At 43.1% G+C, this 15,381-nt stretch overlaps 1 pseudogene; it reads left to right on the top strand.

The window, feature by feature from the left end:
* The first annotated feature begins 4,458 nt into the window (after positions 1–4,458).
* LOC143331875 (Ig lambda-2 chain C region pseudogene) lies at positions 4,459–14,363 on the top strand (annotated as a pseudogene).
* Positions 14,364–15,381: the final 1,018 nt, after the last annotated feature.

The following is a 15,381-nucleotide window of genomic DNA, read 5'->3' as shown; positions in this document are numbered from 1 at the left end:
AGCCGTGGTGAGCTGGGAGGTGGACGGCACGCAGGTGACAGAGGGGGTCCTGAGCAGCTCCGAGGAGGAGAAGAGCGGACGCTACAGCAGCAGCAGCACCCTGAGCCTGAGCAAGGAGCGCTGGATGCAAGGAGAGCTGTACTCCTGCAAGGTCCTCCATAAGGGCCACAGCCAGACCCAGTCCCTCCACAGGAGCCAGTGTCAGGCCTAGAGGGGCTGGCTGGAGCCCACGACAGGAGCTCTGTGTGTGTGTGTGTTGGGGGGCAGCAGGAGGAACACACCTGCTGCTCTCATCAATATGACTTTTAATGTTTGCAGAGGAAACTAAAGCTTTGTGTGACAGAGAACAACACTGCTGTAAAGTGTTGGACAACAACAACTTAGAGAGAAATGTGTGTAGCTCAGCAGCTGGATGTGAGTGTGCTTCATAACTGTCATGTTGATGGTTGATGTTTGTGCTAATAAAGCTTGAAGTGATGAACAACTTGATTAAGTGTTTGGTCTTTTATCTCATGAAGAGCAGCAAGAAATTAAATGCTTTTAGAACTTCAGCTGATTCCCTCTTGGACCTGTCCCCCCTGGCCTGACCGTCTGCTCAAATGATTGGATCTCTCACATTTGTCTGTGTTACTCTGTTGGAAAGATCATTAATCTGATGAAACTCTTCATCATCTCTCACCTCTTTCTCTGAGTCACAGTGTTTGGGTCTGTATCTTGACAAAAACCTCATAAATTCAGTGATTGTACAGGTTCAACAAACAAAATGCAACATGTGCGTCTCTGAGCTTTAGTGGTGATGTTCAGCTGATTTTTGTACCTTTGGATGGAGCCAGGCTCGATGGTTACCAAGACTCCAGTCATCAGATGTTGGTGATCATACCAATGTTAGTCTAACAGTTGTTGACATGGAATAAAAATAAAACTATGTAAAAATATAAATCACACAAATGTATGAGTGTGAATGTGTAGTTTGTGCTTGGTGAGGTTACTGTCAGCTCTGTGTTCAGTGGTCTGTGTCAGAGTCTCTTCCTCTTCAGCAGCTGCAGTCGGTTCCTGCTGTAACAGCTCAGTGTCTCTGCAGTCTGACTGAGGGAGGTTTTTGTACAGCTACAAATCACTGTGTGAACACCCAAGCACTGTTTATGTAATGTGCACTCTGACAGTAATAAACTGCTGCATCTTCAGTCTGAAATCCACTGATGGTCAAAGTGAAGTCGGAGCTGCTTCCACTGCCACTAAACCGAGCTGGTGTTCCTGATTCTCGTGTGCTTACAAGTCTTATTAGAAGCTTTGGAGGCTGTCCAGGTTTCTGTTGATACCAGGACATACGGTCTCCATAACTGTCTCTGTAAACAGGTTTGCTGGTTTTACAGGTGACAGTGACAGTGGATCCTGCAGTCGATGTCACTACTGGAGGCTGAGTCACAGTCACCTGACCGCTGCATCCTGCAGACAAAAACAAATCATTCATTGATCAGCAGAAAGAAATGAGAGAAAAGGCAGCACATCATGATTGAAATGTTGCTGAGAGAATGAACCTGTGAAACAGCAGCAGGCCAGCGTCCAGATGAGGATGGTGATGAGAGTCATGGTGCTCGTGCTTTCTGCTGTGTTGACTGACAGATGTGAGTCCTGCAGTGTTGAACTCACAGGACTATAAACCTTCTCAGTTCACTGGAGGATCAGCTGACCATGCAAAGCCTCCTCTCTATGGAAATCATCTCTCTGCTCTCAACACACTTTGAATGTAGGTGTTAGAGCAGATTTTTTATGCTGCTGAATGAAAAACTATTCATGTTAATACTGTTGAGTGTTGCTCTCAGTGGATATTTTCTGAAAGCAGTTTTTTTCTTGAAAAGATTAAATTTAATTCTGAATATTCAACTTAAAGCAGCATTTTGGAAAACGATGGAATATAATGAGTTTCAGAGGTGTTGTTATGCTTATTTTAGTTTTTTCTTTTTTCTTTTTTTTTTTTAATCTCAGGACAGAGCCAGTTTTTTACCTCTGCTTCCAGTCTAAAGGCATTTTTAAGCACCAAGAAGCCTGAAATGCTAAGCTAATGCAAAGCTAAGCTAACAGGCCACGGGCTGTAGCTTCATATTTAACAGACTGTGGTGATCCACAGTTTTCCCTCCTTTTTCCCTCTCGAGTCTTGTGTTTGTCCTCTCCCTCTGTCTCCTGTCTGTCTGTCTGGTCTGAGTGTGTTTCCCTGCAGGGTGTGGCTGACAGGTTGGGCTCGGCCTCCTCCTCCCCTGAACGCAGCTGCACTCAATCATTCAACAAAGACTCACCTGCAGCCACAGTGAATAAGCACCAGCTCTCCACTTACTGAATTGTCTGTTAATCCACGAGGAAGTAACTGAGACTCCAGAAGAAACGGCAAAGTATATTTCAGCTGTCCTCCCTTTTCTGCTTACCTGCCGTCCCGATTCTTCCTTTCCTTTGTGCTCAGGTGTGTTGCCCTCACCTGTCTCCGTCCCTGCCCTGTCAGTCTGCGTCCATGGAAAAGACTGGATCTACATTTATCTTGCCAACTCCCACTCAACTCCTCCTCAAGCTTGGACACTCATTGACTCAATCAGTTTGCGTGAAATGAAAGTGATACCGATGTATGTGGCCAATGAACATACAGGGGTTTTGGTTAAAACAATGATAGTATCACAATTTTTGAAATGGGGAAAATGAGTTGAATTTAATATCAAGTTTGGAGGTTAAACTGAAAAAAGACTTGAAGAATAAAGCGACACCTCAACTTGTTTAGTGGCTGCAGCATCATGGGCTTTGGTATAGTGAGGTGGCAAAGCTTCATTTAATGGCGAGAAAACATTTGATTTCATCCAGTTTGATATAAAACAGTCACATCCAGACCATGATGAAGAATCAGTGTTTGCTCAATTGTCTGTTCATCCATATTGTAATGACTGAGACTCCTGAAGAAATGGCAAAGTATGTTTCTGCTATCTTGCCTGCTTACCTGTTTTCCTCATTCTTGATTTTCCTATGTGCTCAGGTACATTGTTGTCAACTGTCTCTGTCCATGCCCTGTCAGTCCACATCCTTGGAAAGGATGTGAACCTACATTCGTCTGACCGACTCCCCCTCAACTCCTCCTCAAGCTTGGAAACTCATTGACTCAATCAGTTTGCTTCTGTTCTCAGTCACAATGAAATACTTTAAACCTTTCTGACCTCATGATGGAAATGCAAGTGATACTGATGTATGTGGAAAATGAACATAAAGGGGTTTTGGTTATAACAATGATAGTATCACAGCTTTGAAATAGGAAAAATGTGTGAGTGTGAATGTGTAGTTTGTGCTTGGTGAGGTTACTGTCAGCTCTGTGTTCAGTGGTCTGTGTCAGAGTCTCTTCCTCTTCAGCAGCTGCAGTCGGTTCCTGCTGTAACAGCTCAGTGTCTCTGCAGTCTGACTGAGGGAGGTTTTTGTACAGCTACAAATCACTGTGTGAACACATCAGCACTGTCTATAATGTGGAGACTCTTACAGTAATAAACCGCTGCGTCTTCAGTCTGAAATCCAATGATGGTCAAAGTGAAGTCGGAGCTGCTTCCACTGCCACTAAACCGAGCTGGTGTTCCTGAAACTCGTGTGCTTGCAAATTTTATTAGGAGCTTTGGAGGCTGTCCAGATTTCTGTTGATACCAGAATATATAGTCTCCATTACTGTTGCTATAAACAGGTTCGCTGGTTTTACAGGTGACAGTGACAGTGGATCCTGCAGTCGATGTCACTACTGGAGGCTGAGTCACAGTCACCTGACCGCTGCATCCTGCAGACAAAAACAAATCATTCATTGATCAGCAGAAAGAAATGAGAGAAAAGGCAGCACATCATGTTTGAAATGTTGCTGAGAGAATGAACCTGTGAAACAGCAGCAGGCCAGCGTCCAGATGAGGATGGTGATGAGAGTCATGGTGCTCGTGCTTTCTGCTGTGTCGACTGACAGATGTGAGTCCTGCAGTGTTGAACTCACAGGACTATAAACCTTCTCAGTTCACTGGAGGATCAGCTGACCATGCAAAGCCTCCTCTCTATGGAAATCACCTCTCTGCTCTCAGCACACTCAAGGCAACGTGGATTTGAATTATTTGAATGTAGTTGTAAAAGCAGATTTTTATGCTTCTTCATTTAAAACTGTTAGTATTAATACTGTTGAATGTTTGTGGCAATCAGTGATTACTTTCTAACAACTGTTTTGTTGTTTCAATTTAATTCAGCATATTAACATTAAGCTGCACTTCAGGAACTGGGAATTTGTTGGAGTTTATGTAGATTCATTGTGGTTCTGCTTGATGACTCTTGTGTTCACTGGACCAGTTATCCTCATCATCAGTCTCTTCATCATTCCTCTGCACCTGCAGCAGGCCGTTTTCACTTCACTCAAACTGAAGGAGGTTTTTGTACGGCTCTGAATCACTGTGTGAACACTCCACCACCATGGGCACCAAGACAGTAGTAATCTCCAGCATCTTCAGTCTGAACACCACTGATGGTCAGAGTGTAGTGAGAACCAGAACTACTGCCACTGAATCGAGACGGAGTTCCTGAGACGCGATTTGAGGTTGTGTATATAAGAAGTTTGGGAGTCTGTCCAGCTTTCTGAAGGTACCAACTGAGATCATCTTCAATATCTGAACTCCCTGTGGCGCTGATGGTCACAGTCCCTCCAAGAGTAACAGACTTGGATTTGTCAGTCTGAGTCAGAAAATTGTTTGCAGAAGACTCTGAAATGAGGAAAGAAAAACATGTTTAAAGTCATCTGAAGCAGCAGCTCAGGTTTTAAAAGAAGACAACGACAAACATGTTCAAAGCAAAAGTGAAGACGAGAGAAGCGACTGAATTTACTCTGAACATGTTGAAAATCTCTCACCCTGACTCAGAAAACCCAACATGACAATCAGAGTTATTGGCAACATCATCCTGATGCAGTTTTCAGTGTGAGTGCATGAAAACAGTTCAGACTCTCTGTGACACAAGAACTTAAAGTGTGAGGAGCAGTGATGCATCAAAGTCATGCAAATAAAGTGAAGAAGGCAAACACACACCTGTTCATGTGAAACAGAAAGAGCAGAGGTGAGGTGGAGCCACACTTCATCATCTTGACGATCATTCAGCCTTTTATTCAGACAAGGTCACTCCTAAAGTTTGGAATTCAGGACTTTTTAAGTTTTTTCTCTTCAATGTTCCTGTTTTACGTTTGTCCCACATGTCTTTGGGTTCATTAACAGACGAATGGCGTCCCCTGCTGGCAAACTGCATCAGTTCATCATCTTGGCCATCACTCAGACATTAAAGGTCTTGTCTCTTGTCTGTCTGTCCCTTGTGGGTCAAGTCTGTGGTCGTTTCTCAATACCAAGTACACCAAGTTCGGACTTACGAACTTGGCAGTTCGGACTTAGCAAGTTCGACCTGGGAGTACAGTCTCTCCAGGACGGGAGGACGCAGGACGGTCATTCTGCAATAGGGACGGCAGCGTACTTGATGACGTCACCATTGCAGCTCGTCTGCCAGTTATCTCCAAAAACTTTGGAGCAAATTTTAAACTACGCGCTATCGTAATGAATCGACCACAGATTTTAAGTTTTAACATCCACTTTCTCACATGAAATAATCTTAAAACCACATTCCGTACTACTAAAACAGTAGTATTTCGAAACTTGTAACTTTACAGTTGTGAGTCCTCTCCTCCGCTATCATTGCTACGAAATGCATTCTGGGATACGTGGCTGCCCCAAGTCCACGCAAGTCACCACCCGATGCATCCTGGATAAAATGGGAGGGGCAAGAACACATCCGGGTATTTGACTGTACTTGGCGAGATGCGGACTTTTGAATTGGAACAGTACTTGGACTGAGACTGATGACGTTTCTCAAGTACACAAGAACACAAGTACAGAGAAGAACGCATATTGAGAAAGGCCCTGTGTCTGTGTTGCTGCAGGGCGTGGTCGGCAGGTTGGGCTCGGCCTCTGGAACACACCTGTATGCAATCATCAATCAAGACCCACCTGCTCACTCAGTATATAAGCACCCGGGTTCCAATCACTAATCATCGTATCATCTGTCTTGCTGCGTGGTAATGAGCAGACCTGAACATCATGTTCTGTACTCTTGTCACTGTTCTTTCTTGCCTTCCTGACTGTTTGTTGTCTGTTTGTGCTCAGGTGCTTGGCCCTCATCTGTTACCACTCTTGGACCTGTTCACACTCAAGCTCAGGACAACAGACTCTACCTCGTCTGAACTCATTCTTTGCTCAAGTTGTTTACCTCTGCTTCTAGTCTTAAGGCCTTTTCAAGCACCAAGAAGCTTGAATGCTAAGCTAAGCTAATGCAAAGCTAAGCTAACAGGCCACAGGCTGTTGCTTCATGTTTAACAGACTGTGGTGATCCACAGTTTTCCCTCCTTTTTCCCTTTTGTGTCTTGTGTTTGTCCTCTCCCTCTGTCTCCTGTCTGTCTGTCTGTCTGGTGTGAGTGTGTTTCCCTGCAGGGTGTGGCTGACAGGTTGGGCTCGGCCTCCTCCTCCCCTGAACACAGCTGCACTCAATCATTCAATCAAGACTCACCTGCAGCCACAGTGAATAAGCACCAGCTCTCCGCTTGCTGAATTGTCACAGTTTTTGCACACTGCTTGAACACTATTGACACATGCTTAGACCAAACAAACAAAACTTGAAGTTTTTCTTACTTTACTTTAAACACAGTGTGGCCATACCTTCAACAGAAGTGCCGCTTTGCACTTTAGTTGCAATTCTGCAACACACTTGTTCCTGCACACTACACACTATTTCATACAACAGACACTTCGTTCATCAATGAAATCTCAGGGAACCATTGGGAAAACACATCCATTCAAAATACAAAACACATTGGTTAATTGGAAATACTGTGACACACACCTGAATATACTTACTTACAAAACTGAACACCTATCAGCCACAAATAGGCCTCAGCTGAACAATAGTTGGCTAACGCTCCATTTGCTACAAAAATTTTATATTTCTGTGAAATTTAGAGTACAGTATTGTACATAATACTGTACCATAGAGAAGTTACAGTACTGTGTAAGTATACAGTACAGTACTGTAAATACAATAAAGTTCTGTGAAACACGCAGTGATTACATTGAGATGTTTCAGTACTGTGTATGGTATATACAGTAAAGTACAGTATATACATTACTGTAAAAAATAACCAAACCAATAACAATTCGTGGTTGTATTTTCCTACAGAATGGCGAGAAGACCTTGTGGGGGTGGACAGCAACGCCTGTTCACCCAACAGCAGGAAACTGCCACTGTAGAAATAGTCAGAGCAAACAATGCAATCCGTCTCCACCAGCTACGACCACAAATACTTGCAGATAGGCAAGAGTTCATCAACACAAATCGAGCGAACGTTATTAGGGTAAAGGTTACTGTTTTAGTTTATCTTTACTGAATGTACTGTACTGTAAAGTACAGTACTGTAATGCACATTATTGAGTTGATGTAATTTGTATCCTGACAGTAATTCTATTACATTACTTTCATTCTTGGTTGTTGTGAAAACCTTCGTTGAGAAAAAACTTAAGAACTGTGTAACAAACAGTGTTGCATTGAGCTTCAAAGAATGCTCTGAGAAACTGAATAAAAACATTGAAAATGAAAGACTGCAGTGTTTTACATAAGGTACACTAGTGTGTTGCCTCTAATCTAAAAGTGTATTTGGATGATACAAGTATGCATCATTGTGTTATCAGAGTGACATTTTGACAAAGGATTGTTAGGTTTTGATAGCAGAGTGTCAGCTTGACATAGATGTGAATGCTTTATTTCCCAGTGTTGTGTCTTATTTGCTTGTGTGTAGAGTTTTGACACAGTGAGCCAAGTTTGGCAAAAAGTGTTCAAGCGACGAGCAAAAACTGTAATCCACGTGGTAATGATTGAGTCTCCTGAAGAAACGCCAAAGTATATTTCTGCTTTCTTCCCCTGTCTGCTTGCCTGACTCTTGATTTTCCTATGTGCTCAGGTTCGTTGCCCTCACCTGTGTCCACAATGGAAATGCAAGTGATACTGATTTATTTGGGAAATGAACATCATGGGTTGGTGGTTAAAACAACGATTGTATCACAGTTCTTGACATTGGAAAAATGTATGAGTGTGAATGTGTAGTTTGTGCTTGGTGAGGTTACTGTCAGCTCTGTGTTCAGTGGTCTGTGTCAGAGTCTCTTCCTCTTCAGCAGCTGCAGTCGGTTCCTGCTGTAACAGCTCAGTGTCTCTGCAGTCTGACTGAGGGAGGTTTTTGTACAGCTACAAATCACTGTGTGAACACTGGGTCACTGTGGACACTCTGACAGTAATAAACTGCTGCATCTTCAGTCTGAACTCCACTGATGGTCAAAGTGAAGTCGGAGCTGCTTCCACTGCCACTAAACCGAGCTGGTGTTCCTGAATTTCGTATGCTTGCATATATTATTAGGAGCTTTGGAGGCTGTCCAGATTTCTGTTGATACCAGAACATATACTCTCCAACACCATCTCTGTGAACAGGTTTGCTGGTTTTACAGGTGACAGTGACAGTGGATCCTGCAGTCGATGTCACTACTGGAGGCTGAGTCACAGTCACCTGACCGCTGCATCCTGCAGACAAAAACAAATCATTCATTGATCAGCAGAAAGAAATGAGAGAAAAGGCAGCACATCATGTTTGAAATGTTGCTGAGAGAATGAACCTGTGAAACAGCAGCAGGCCAGCGTCCAGATGAGGATGGTGATGAGAGTCATGGTGCTCGTGCTTTCTGCTGTGTTGACTGACAGATGTGAGTCCTGCAGTGTTGAACTCACAGGACTATAAACCTTCTCAGTTCACTGGAGGATCAGCTGACCATGCAAAGCCTCCTCTCTATGGAAATCATCTCTCTGCTCTCAACACACTTTGAATGTGGGTGTTAGAGCAGATCTTTTATGCTGCTGAATGAACAACTATTCATGTTAATACTGTTGAATGTTGCTCTCAGTGGATATTTTCTGAAAGCAGTTCTTTTCTGGAAAAGATTAAATTTAATTCTGCATATTCAACTTAAGGCGGCATTTTGTAAAACGATGGAATATAATGAGCTTCAGAGGTGTTGTTATACTTATTTTATTTTATTTTATTTTATTTTATTTTATTTTATTTTATTTTATTTTTTTAACCTCAGGAATAGAGCCAGACTAGTTGTTTACCTCTGCTTCCAGTCTAAAGGCATTTTTAAGCACCAAGAAGCCTGAAATGCTAAGCTAATGCAAAGCTAAGCTAACAGGCCACTGACTGTAGCTTCATATTTAACAGACTGTGGTGATCTGCAGTTTTCCCTCCTTTTTCTCTTCCATGTTCTGTGTTTGTCCTCTCCCTCTGTCTCCTGTCTGTCTGTCTGGTGTGAGTGTGTTTCCCTGCAGGGTGTGGCTGACAGGTTGGGCTCGGCCTCCTCCTCCCCTGAACGCAGCTGCACTCAATCATTCAATCAAAACTCACCTGCAGCCACAGTGAATAAGCACCAGCTCTCCACTTGCTGAATTGTCTGTTAATCCATGTGGTAATGACTGAGACTCCTGACGATACACCAAATTATATTTCTGTTTTCTTCCCCTGCCTGCTTGCCTGCCTTCCTGACTCTTGATTTTCCCATGTTCTCAGGTGTGTTGTCCTCACTTGTCTCCTTAATGGAAATGCAAGTGATACTGATGTACAGTCAAGCCCACAATTATTCATACCCTTCTCAATAATCAATGGAAAAGCCTTTATTGGCTATTCCAGAAATCAGATGCTGTGACGAAGGCCTCGTCACATGACAAAGGTGGCACATGGTGAAGCTAACACTCAGGCTTTCATACATCCCCGGTTCAGAAAACACATAGTTCCTCGCTGTTTCTGTGGTGAGTGCACACACCACATGGGCCTAAAGGTATTAACATCATATACACATTTCCTACAAAAGAATTACACTACACATCAGCTTAGTTATCTTCAGTTTCTTTATTCAATCATAGGTTACCAGTGCTGCTGGTGCCATGCTGGTGCTCTCTTCCTCTGTGCCTGGGGTTGGAACCAGAGCAGCTGAAGCAGCCGCCTTATGTGGTGGGGAAATGGTGCTGGCCATACCATGTTCCTCTGAGTGGAGGGGAGATTTGGGGTCAGAAGGAATATCAAGTTGTGTTGTGGTCAAATAGAGTCAGGGACAATGAGAATTTTTTTTTGCTGTGATGATTTGGGTGTTGGTATTGTGTTAGTGGGGTTAAGGTGGAACCTGTTTATGAATGTGTGGTGGCCAGAAATAGCAGTTTTGGGTGCTAATTGGAAATTGTTTGGGCTTGGGGAGGGGCTTAGTCCTTTTAATGCTCTGACCAACAAAGCACTCGAGGGAGAGGTGATGGGATGCCACACAGTGAACTGTGAAGGGTGCTGCGGTGCCACACGGGTCACTTTTTCTTGTTTTTTTTTTCACTGTAAATAAAAGCACGGCTCTTCAGTCCTTGTGACTCCAGCCATCCTTTTTGTGTAATCTAAGAATCCCACATTATGTGACAGACGCTTCCTATAATTGCTGACCAGCTTTTTGCATGTCTCCACTGGTATTTTTGACCATTCATCTTTAGCGATGAGCTCCATCTCTTTCAGGTTGGAGGGTCTCCTTGCCATCACCCTGATCTTTAGCTCCTTCCACAGATTCTCAATTGGGTTCAAGTCAGGACTCTGGCTGGGCCACTGCAACACGTTAATGTTTTTGTCAGCTAACCATTTCCTCAACACTTTTGCTGTGTGTTTTGGGTCGTTGTTGTGCTGAAATGTCCACAGGTGCCCAAGGCCAAGCTTCTCAGCAGACTGCCTGATGTTGTTGTTGAGAATCTTGATGTATTGCTCTTTTTTCATGGTGTCAGTTACTTTGATTAGTTTCCCTGCTCCATTGACTGAAAAACACCCCCAAAGCATTCGGTTCCCACCAATATGTTTGACAGTGGGGATGGTGTTCTTAGGGTTGAAGGCTTCTCCTTTTTGACATCAAATGAAGGATACATCATTGCGGCCAAACAATTCAACTTTTGTTTCATCTGACCATAAAGCAGAAGACCAGAAGTCTTCTTCATTGTCCAGATGAGCATTTGCAAAGGCCAAGCGGCCTTTTATGTGTGTTATCTGGAGGAGTGGCGTCCTCCTTGGTCTGCGTCCGTGAAACCCAGCAGTGTGCAGTGTCCGTTGGACTGTCTGCCTTGAGACGTTGCCACCAGCAGAGCCCATATTCACCAGGATGGCCTTGGTGGTGATCCTTGGATCCTTTTTCACCTCTATCACTATCCTCCTGGCCAGCACAGGTGTCACTTTGGGCTTCCGACCACGTCCTCAGAGATTTTTCACAGTGTGGAACAACATGTATTTTTTAATAATACTTTGCACTGCAGCCACTGGAACCTGAAAACATTTAGATATGGCCTTATAGCCCTTTCCTGACTTGTGAGGAGCCACACTGCATAGCCGCAGGTCCTCAGTGAGCTCCATTGTCTCAGCCATGACTGTCCACAAACCAACTGCAGAGAGCTGCTGTTTCTCACCTTTTGAGTGTATTAAAACAGCTGTTCCCAATGAATCAGGGTAATTAGGATAGTTTAGAACAGCTTGGACCATGTGGAATGGTATAGAACTTTGGATTATCCCATAGACTGGGACAGTTTACAAAGGGTATGAAAAATTTGGAAATGCCACTTTTTGTTCAAATGTAAATAAAAGTTAAGAAATATTTTTTGCCACGATGATGCCTCTTGTACATCGTCTTACTATCTTCTGGGAGACGCCTGTGTCATTTCAATCAAGAAAAACTTGCTGGTTGGATAAAAGTAATTTTAAGTCAAAGCAACATAACATACATGAGATGTTGGTTATAAAAACGATAGTATCACAGTTTTTGAAAAAGGAAAAATGTATGAGTGTGAATGTGTAGTTTGTGCTTGGTGAGGTTACTGTCAGCTCTGTGTTCAGTGGTCTGTGTCAGAGTCTCTTCCTCTTCAGCAGCTGCAGTCGGTTCCTGCTGTAACAGCTCAGTGTCTCTGCAGTCTGACTGAGGGAGGTTTTTGTACAACTACAAATCACTGTGTGAACAGAGCAGCACTGTTTATGGAGTGGAAACTCTGACAGTAATAAACTGCTGCATCTTCAGTCTGAAATCCACTGATGGTCAAAGTGAAGTCGGAGCTGCTTCCACTGCCACTAAACCGAGCTGGTGTTCCTGAATGTCGTGTGCTTGCATATCTTATTATGAGCTTTGGAGGTTGTCCAGATTTCTGTTGATACCAGGACATACAGTCATAACTACCGTATCTGTAAACAGGTTGGCTGGTTTTACAGGTGACAGTGACAGTGGATCCTGCAGTCGTTGTCACTACTGGAGGCTGAGTCACAGTCACCTGACCGCTGCATCCTGCAGACAAAAACAAATCATTCATTGATCAGCAGAAAGAAATGAGAGAAAAGGCAGCACATCATGTTTGAAATGTTGCTGAGAGAATGAACCTGTGAAACAGCAGCAGGCCAGCGTCCAGATGAGGATGGTGATGAGAGTCATGGTGCTCGTGCTTTCTGCTGTGTCGACTGACAGATGTGAGTCCTGCAGTGTTGAACTCACAGGACTATAAACCTTCTCAGTTCACTGGAGGATCAGCTGACCATGCAAAGCCTCCTCTCTATGGAAATCATCTCTCTGCTCTCAACACACTCAAGGCAACGTGGGACACAAAATCAGGAGAAATACTGTTTGGATTGACACCATCTATGATCTTAATGGAACACAAGGATATATTTATATGACAAGTGCAGTTGAGGATTTAAGGAGAAGTTTGTGTCCACTGTGGTTGGTATGATGTGTCTGTTTGTCTGCCTTTCATTTACTGACAGGGTTCACTGCAGATAACTTCAGCTTATTATGAATTTGAAAATGATCATAATTAAAAAGCATCATGTTCATTAAACCAAGTATCACCTGATAGAAAACTGTGAAAAAAATGACTTTATTACAAGAAGACTGTTGTCGTTTGTCTGTCAGGTGCAGAAAACTAAAGAAAAATGAAAGAAATAACTTTCATTTATACAATAATTTCAATCCATATCACTTAAAATGCTTTGCAGATTCAGAAACATGTCATTTTAGTTTCATCAGAGACTTTTTTCAGTGTATAGATGCTTGTTGACAGTGCAGGAGGTTTTTGTACGGCCACTTCATCAGTTTGTATCACTGTGGTACACTTTTGGTGGAGGAACCAAACTCATCATTGACTGTAAGTATCACAGATTTATCATTTCTACAACATGAAAGATCAAACTTAATTGTGGAAAATGAGCTAATTATATAAGAAATTACTGAAAGAGTTTGAAATGTGTATATTTATTGTTATTTATCAAACTTGTTTGAAATCGCAAGTTGGCTTTCATTGTGCAAAGATTCACTTTATTATTGTGTTTCTGATCATATTAAGGTTAAATAAATGCCAAATAAGTTACATTTTGTCATATTTTATTTTCAATTGACTTTTTATTAGACAAAATGTGCTTGTGGAATTGGTCTGAGGAAAAGTTTAATGCTAAAAAATCACACCAAATTTCTTATTTTTTACATTCAAACTGTTATTAAAATGAAATGAAATCTGTTTATAAAACAAATAAGTGAGTTTATATGTTCATGCAGTCCAGCTGTAGTTTGTGTTCACAGTTCGTTAGTTTAAAGTGGTGAAAAGGAAGTGAAACAGACAGATGACAAAGTCTTTAACTGGATACAGACATTACATTTTGAAAAACAAGAAAATCATTGAAGGCATGAATTATTTACTGTCACACATTATAAATTAGACATGAAGATTAAATCTCATGATCATTATTCTGAATATTTCTTTATATTTACACTCACAGCTCGTCCACAGTCGTGTTAACCTCTGTCATGTGTGGTCAGTGTGTCGTGTTCAGCTGTGTGTCCTACAGTGGGAGTTAATCTGCTCCTGGTGTGTCTCTGCTCTCCCCTCCAGCTGGCTCCACGGTCAGGCCCTCGGTCTCTCTGCTTCCCCCCTCCTCTGAGCAGCTCTCCGGGGGCTCGGCCACGCTGGCCTGCCTGCTGAGCGGCTACTCTCCTGAGGGAGCCGTGGTGAGCTGGGAGGTGGACGGCACGCAGGTGACAGAGGGGGTCCTGAGCAGCTCCGAGGAGGAGAAGAGCGGACGCTACAGCAGCAGCAGCACCCTGAGCCTGAGCAAGGAGCGCTGGATGCAAGGAGAGCTGTACTCCTGCAAGGTCCTCCATAAGGGCCACAGCCAGACCCAGTCCCTCCACAGGAGCCAGTGTCAGGCCTAGAGGGGCTGGCCCAAGCCCAGGACAGGAGCTCTGTGTGTGTGTGTGTGTGTGTGTGTGTGTGTTGGGGGGCAGCAGGAGGAACACACCTGCTGCTCTCATCAATATGACTTTTAATGTTTGCAGAGGAAACTAAAGCTTTGTGTGACAGAGAACAACACTGCTGTAAAGTGTTGGACAACAACAACTTAGAGAGAAATGTGTGTAGCTCAGCAGCTGGATGTGAGTGTGCTTCATAACTGTCATGTTGATGGTTGATGTTTGTGCTAATAAAGCTTGAAGTGATGAACAACTTGATGAAGTGTTTGGTCTTTTATCTCATGAAGAGCAGCAAGAAATTAAATGCTTTTATAACGTCAGCTGATTCCCTCTTGGACCTGTCCCCCCTGGCCTGACCGTCTGCTCAAATGATTGGATCTCTGACATTTGTCTGTGTTACTCTGTTGGAAAGATCATTAATCTGATTAAACTCTTCATCACCTCCCACGTCTTTCTCTGAGTCACAGTGTTTGGGTCTGTTTCTTGACAAAAACCTCATAAATTCAGTGATTGTACAGGTTCAACAAACAAAATGCAACATGTGCGTCTCTGAGCTTTAGTGGTGATGTTCAGCTAATTTTTGTACCTTTGATGAAGTGTTTGGTCTTTTATCTCATGAAGAGCAGCAAGAAATTAAATGCTTTTAGAACTTCAGCTGATTCTCCTCTCTGTGGAGAATGAAAAGTTTTGGACTGATCTTGTAAATATTCGTCTCTCTAATGTCATTTCTTTTAAATCATAATGAACACTATACAGTGATAGAAAAATATCAAAAATGCTTGTTTTCATCTTGACAATAAACCCATGAACAACCGATTTTGTGAAAGTATGTTTGTGAAGATCCGTTCGATCTGTCTGCTCCTAGTGTTCTCTGTGTCCCTTTACCCCAGTGTTATGTGTCTGTCTGTCTCAGCTGGGTGTTTCCCTGCACCCAGCTGACTCCGCCTCTCAGGCAGCGCACCTGGAGCACATGAGCCTGATT

Source organism: Chaetodon auriga, chromosome 14, assembly GCF_051107435.1.
Source record: "Chaetodon auriga isolate fChaAug3 chromosome 14, fChaAug3.hap1, whole genome shotgun sequence".
NCBI classification, from domain to species: domain Eukaryota; kingdom Metazoa; phylum Chordata; class Actinopteri; order Chaetodontiformes; family Chaetodontidae; genus Chaetodon; species Chaetodon auriga.
The sequence above is the reverse complement of the archived record's forward strand: the minus strand, read 5'-3'. Positions and strand labels throughout refer to the sequence as shown.